A 6,598-nucleotide genomic window follows, 5' to 3' on the forward strand; every position below is an offset into this window, starting at 1 on the left:
AAATTGGCAAATAGGATTCTCCATGCCCCGTAAACATCCCCGCCGCACCCTTCCACCCTGCCATCGTGTTGTATTTATGCACATGTACACACATGTAAATACGAAATATAAATTGCAAATACATGTAGGACCGGGACGATGTTAGAATGGATATTTTGATACGGGCACATAACTCATCGTACATTATGTGCCGCCCATTTAACATACATAAAGGGACGAATCTCCGCTTTTAATGTATTTTAAACCGGTGTGATTTTGTTCGGTTCGAATTTTGAAAATTGCGTGTTTGGGTATATAAAATTATATTGAAAATTCATGCTCACGATCGGTTTGTATGTTACTTAGTTTAATTCTTTAGTAGACTTCACGAAGTGCAGTGAGGAATTAAGTCAGCTAACTAAAAATATAAAAAAAAGGCTTTACATGCCTGGAATTAGAAGGAAGTAACTGCCTAATAAAGAGTTACGTTCAAAATTTAAGAATAATTTTTTTTTATAAAAAACTTGAAAAAAACTTAACCCATGTTAATTAATTAGACTCCTCTCACGTCCTCCCTAAGTAAAATATCCAGTTTTCGTCGCAACGAGTGCGTGCTATGAGACATTTAATGCGGCGCCATAGGACTATAACATTATAATTAGATTCAAAATGGGGTTCTGTTAAAGTATGTGTTACGTCTCTCTATCCTGTCTCACTCCTACCCAACACTTAATATTGTTTTAAGGCACATTATGGAACACTAATTCGCAGACGTTTTCTTCTCTCACTCCCCCAGTGTCGCTCCAAGGGATTCAGTTTGAATCTCATCTCTTTGTCTCTTTTGGTGCTCAAGCAACTTACGATACTTAAATAAACGTTAATTTTTGGTTAAACTTCAACTATAATCATCGGATAAAATGTCCGAGTGATATACGTTGAAGAGTTTAATATTAGGTTTACGTTTGTTACGTGTTAAAAATACACTATTATTATTTCATAAAAGTTGAACGTTACTTTACTACCAACGTAGATATTTTTTTAAATTTGCAGATGTGTTTTATGCATTAAGGGGCATTTTTTGATGTATTTGCCATTAAAAATGGTTTTATTACTTATATTTATCTTAAAAAGTATCTTTTCTTAAATAATTATTTTCTGCAAGAAAACGTTTTTGATTAATCCTACCCTTAGCCCCCCACCCACCCCACACAACCTACCAGTAATAAATTGTTTTCAAAAATCATCGTTTTCCAAAATAATTCGCATGAACAACAGCTTGTTTCGTCGTTAATATCTAATCTAATAAGACAGTTTGTTTACTTAAATTTAATTAAATTATATTTATCTATATTATTAAATATTTAATACAAAAACAGTGCTATTAGATTGGATTATATGGACCAAAAACGGTGATTTTTCAAAAGAATTGCTGACTGGTCAAATGTTTGGGGTGGGTGGGGGGGGTAGGGGTTGTGTTGTTGCAAAACAATGTTTTTGCAGAAAATATATATTAAATATTTATATAAATAATATTATTTATTAAAATTTATTATAAATTTATATATAAATATTTAATATAAAAACATCCTTATTAGATTGAGTATTAACAATAAAACCAGCTGTTCTTTATGCGTATTATTTTGAAAAATAATAATTTTTAAAACAAGTTCTTATTGGAAAGTTGTCCGGGGTGGGTGGGGGGTAATAAGGGTAAGACTAAACTTCGACTAAATTTTTAGTTTATTGTAACGCTTACAACTAGACTTCAATTTTTTTTTAAATTAATAAGTGATTTACTTGTTTAACATTTGAGAAAATTTTTAAAAGCATAAAAGAACAAAACCTTAATCAAACATTTACTCTATCAGAATTTTATCAAAAGGAGTTCGTAATTAGTGATATATTGTATGAGTATACTGCCTAATTTTTTAAAGAACGTTCGAAAGAGATAAGCCTTAGTACTAAAGAAATATTGCCCGTATTAGAGGCAAATAATTTGAAACTTACATTCTAAAATATATTGACTTTGTATAAAATATTTTGTCACAATAGGGACAAATGTAAAATAATGGGTTTTTACGTAAATACTGGATATGCTAAAAAACATTAAAACAAGACATGCTAGTCTCACATTATATAATTATATATATAAATAAGATTAATAATATGTAAATACATTTATACAATATTTGTTCAATGGTTGCTATTTGCTAATAAGCATGCAAAAATACACTTAATTTTTTTTAAGTTTATATATACCAGTCTAATTAAGATATAATCATTACAATTTAGCGAAATTTTACGTAGAGCTTTGATGTTTCTCTCGTAAGTATACTTATATGTTCCTATTTAATTTTTTAATTTTAACCATAACTCCTTTTAGTTTTATTATACTTATTTAATTTATTTTTAATAGTCTATAAATGTTTTTACGATATTTTTTTTTAATTTTGTAGTGCCTTGAAGAAGGCCTAATATAGACCAAAACGTTGGTAATTAAAGAAAAAATTTGAAAAGCTGGGATTTTTTTAAAACACTTAAAAATTTAAAAAATTGGACTGGGTCACTAAAACAACACACAAAATTACAATTTAATTTAATAGTTTATTATTTTTTCAATTATTAACATTTTATTAAGCCCGTTAACTTGGAACTCTTCTTCAGCTACACTTTTCAGCTAACCCAATTGTCAGATCAAATTTTTAATTTCAGTAACTCTCGCCTCAAAATTACAAAATTTAGTTCAAAATCAACCCATCAATACAGTACTCGTTTCAAGCTACTTTCGTCCAAAGAATCTAGTGTTAAAATCAGTTTTTTAAAACCATCAACCCTTAATTTAATTAAAGTCGTCTGTCTGCTTTCAACTATGTATTTCCACCTTACCCTGTTAAAAAAATGTATTAATAAACGTATAGACAATTCCTAGTAATCTAGCTGATTGAACCGAGTCCATTAATAATGTTTTCATAAATGCTGGGAGCTTGGATGTTCCAAATCCAGAAACTTTGACCTATTATCTCAGGAATAAAAAGGAAGAAGTTGGAAATTTCAAGTTTTCACTTGCATCTCTCAAGGAAGTTAGGGCAGCTTTATTTCCTACAAAATCTGCAGCCGTTAGTACAGATGGGATAAGGTTAGCTATGCTCTTACAATGTTTTCCATTTATTCTCTCATTTAGTGTAATTCTCATTAATTCCTGTAAAGAATCGTCTAGCAGGGGCTTGAAAATCTTCACATCTACTTGCATTACTGAAAGGTACATCAGCAAGTCAATTATTTAAACTTAGGCCTATCAGCATTCTTCCTGCCATCTCCAGAAATTGCTAAATTGCCTTCAGATCTATTTGGATCCAGAAGAGACTAGAGCTGTTCTGTCTTAAATGTAATGGATAATATTTTGCAAGCGACTGACCGTAATTAATTAGCAAGTTTGGTATTGGACTATTGCAATCTTTGTTATAAACTAAATAATTAACTATTATTATCCATATTGAGCTCTTGGGGAGTTTTGTATGAAATGAGTGTTGGCCTATCAAGGAGTCTAGGGGAACATAGTCGGTAAAAATCAATGGCTAGTTGTCTCTACATGTGTCACCATTTTTTTTTTATATATATACATTTTATAATAACTTAAATTGTTTTGTTTTTCCAAACTGTCCGTTTACGATATACAATGATGCTATTATTGCTTAGGTATATGGTACTCTTACTGATAAAATATTTTGTTGAATTAAGTGTATAAAAATTATTGTTATTATTATATGTATTTTTATTATTTTTAGAGAAATTTTTTATTTTGGTAAATAGCAATTCATGCTAAATAAAGATTATTATCTGTTGACCCTAGTTTGTAACGTGCCACAAGGGTCATCCTTGGATCCTTGTTCTTCAGTTAAATATTTCTCAATTATCTCAGATACTCGTTTTGTTTTTGATTAGTTTATATATTGTGCATTAAAAAATATATTTATTAAAAAAATCTTATAACATAGTATATAGTTTATTCATATAAGAAATAACTTTTAGAGTTAGTATATTGGCTGAATGATTAAAGTAGGAGCCATACTTTAATTTCATAAAATATTAAAAGGAATCAAATTTCGAATCGAATTAAAAAAAAACAAATTTAAATTAAAACCATAAAAAGCTTTACTTTTTACAGTTTATGCATTATTGCCTTATCAAAAAGTCTAGAGGAACAAAGTCGATAAAAATCAATGGCTAGTTGCCTTCTTTTAATACATGTGTCACCATTTTCTTTTCTTTATAAAAATATGTATTTGATAATAACTTAAATTATATTGTTTTGCCAAACAATCAGTTTACGATATAATTAAATTTATAATTTTGGTAGGTATAGTAACACTGTATTTACCTCATTTATTATCGAAGTATCTAATATACACACCAAAAAAAAAAATTAAAGCAGCTTAACTAAACTAATATATCGAAAGTGTTTATCCCAATTAAAAAATTTATAAATAAGTATAAAAACCTTCATTTTTATAAAATATTTTATTTTTTATAATTTAATAATTAATAGAAATAAAGTTTTTCTGAGTTTTTTACGTTTTTAAATTTCCTAATTTTTAATTCTCTTTCGAAAATAGCTTTGATTTTGAAAAAAATATTAAATTTTTGTAGTTCTAAGCTTGCATCATAAATTTTAAAGCGTTAAAAGTTTAAATTTTTAAAATTTAATTAAACAAATCTTTTTTTTATAATTTTTTTTAATCACTTACTTTTTTTTTTTATAAATTAACGAAATTCTTGAATTTTTTGCTCAAAAGTGCATAATTTAATTGTACGTAACCCATATTTTCTTTAATAAAAAAAATCATTAAAAAATTTGTTAAATTTTTGATATTTCTTACCGGTAAGAAAAATTGTGAAATATGTATTGAAATTAACAAAAGCTTTAAAATTGGAAAAACAATTATTAATTTAAGAAACTAATTAGATGCATAATTTAAATGTATATGACTCGTATTTCTTAAAGTAATTGTAATTTAAGTTCTTTTCGATTTTAAGGTTAGTTAAAGGAAGGTTTAAAATGATTACGAATTATACAAAAAACAAAAAACTAAGAGCAAATAATTAAAATAGAAGAGTTAAGGAATTTTAAAAAAATTTAAGAAATTAAAGGAATCAATAAAAAAATTTTAAACGAAAACATCAAAAATGCCTAATATTAGGTACAGTAACCCTGTGTATACATCATTTATTATCTAAGTATCTAATATACATACAAAAGGAAAAAAAATTAAAGCTTAACTAAACTAATATATAAAAAGTGTTATCCCAATCAAAAAATTTACTGTGAAACATTTAATACCCAGACAAATTTACAATATTCCAAGCTAATAAATAACAGGGACTCACCTAAATGACTTAACATCACAATTTCCAATAAAAATTTAATCAAATTTAAATGAAATACCTAATAATATACCCAAGTTATTTAAAAATAATTTCTAAAACCACCAGGCTTTAAATTTGCATATATTGACACTTACAAACTTAAAATCAAGAATATAATAAGAAAATTTTTATTTTGGGTGCAAAATTATTAACAATCTGAAAATTGCATTAGTAGTACTTTTAGGTAATTCTATAAAATTATTGATTTTATTTCTTGTTTCATACTTATGATTTACATATTTTTTCAATTCACATTTTTATATACAAAAATCCTTATCTCCAAGATGTATAAAGACCGTATATCAAAAATAGTTTTAGAGTAAATCAACCTCGTAGGGTAAAGCCTATTTTTTCTATAAATTACTTTAAGTAAATAATTTTGTACAACATTCAACAAACTCAATGTACTCTTATACACACCACCCCATACAAGAATACTATATCTTAATAAGGATTCTACCAGAGATTTATATACAGATAAGAAAAGGTTTTTATTTAAAATGTTTTTTCTACCTGATTTTCCTATTTCAGACGTCTCTCTATAATGAATAATAATATACTTTATTCATATAACAAATAAATATTAGAGTCATTATGTTAGCTGAATGGTTAAAGTAAAAAACATACTTCAATTTCACCATTTGTACTGTAAATTATAATAAAGATAATAAGTCTTTACGTGATGACAATAACCTTAAACGCGTAGAACTATGAGTTTTCTGGCCACTACTCGCCTGTAAATTATGTCATTCACTCACTTCTATTAAACCATATGGACTAGAAAATTAAAAAAAAAACTGTAAAAACTCACCGGTAAAGTGACTTTTTCCTCGACGGATGTATCCCCATTAGCAGGTACATGTTGTCCCCCATTGGCCCCCTGAAGCCCCGCCGGTACCCGCACGGTGAGGCAGTCCGGCACCTCGACCCACTCGCACGTGGTTCTCAATTTCACTCACTCACAGTAAAAAAACAGAAAAAAAAAACTGAGGGAAAAATACCAAAACTCACTCCTCACCTCACCAATAGTTAGTTACTTTTCGCGCCCTTAAACCGTTCGTCCCCAACAACCCCTCGCGGATCTACTGTGTACGTACGTTTTTACCCCTAAAACATTTCGGGGATGATTAGGGATGATAATGTTTGATCGGGTTTTAAAAAAAAAAGCAAAATCTGGAGTTGACGCGTGTGTCGT

The 6,598-nt window shown here is 28.0% G+C and overlaps 1 protein-coding gene across 1 annotated transcript in view; it reads right to left on the reverse strand.

The window, feature by feature from the left end:
• Positions 1-6,390, reverse strand: part of LOC126743390 (uncharacterized) — a 444,135-nt gene extending 437,745 nt beyond the window's left edge. The window contains exon 1 of the mRNA XM_050450462.1: positions 6,215-6,390. The gene's annotated coding sequence lies outside the window, so the exon portion shown is untranslated. The remainder of the gene's footprint in view (positions 1-6,214) is intronic.
• Positions 6,391-6,598: the final 208 nt, after the last annotated feature.

This window comes from Anthonomus grandis, chromosome 12, assembly GCF_022605725.1.
Source record: "Anthonomus grandis grandis chromosome 12, icAntGran1.3, whole genome shotgun sequence".
Taxonomy (NCBI): Eukaryota; Metazoa; Arthropoda; class Insecta; order Coleoptera; family Curculionidae; genus Anthonomus; species Anthonomus grandis.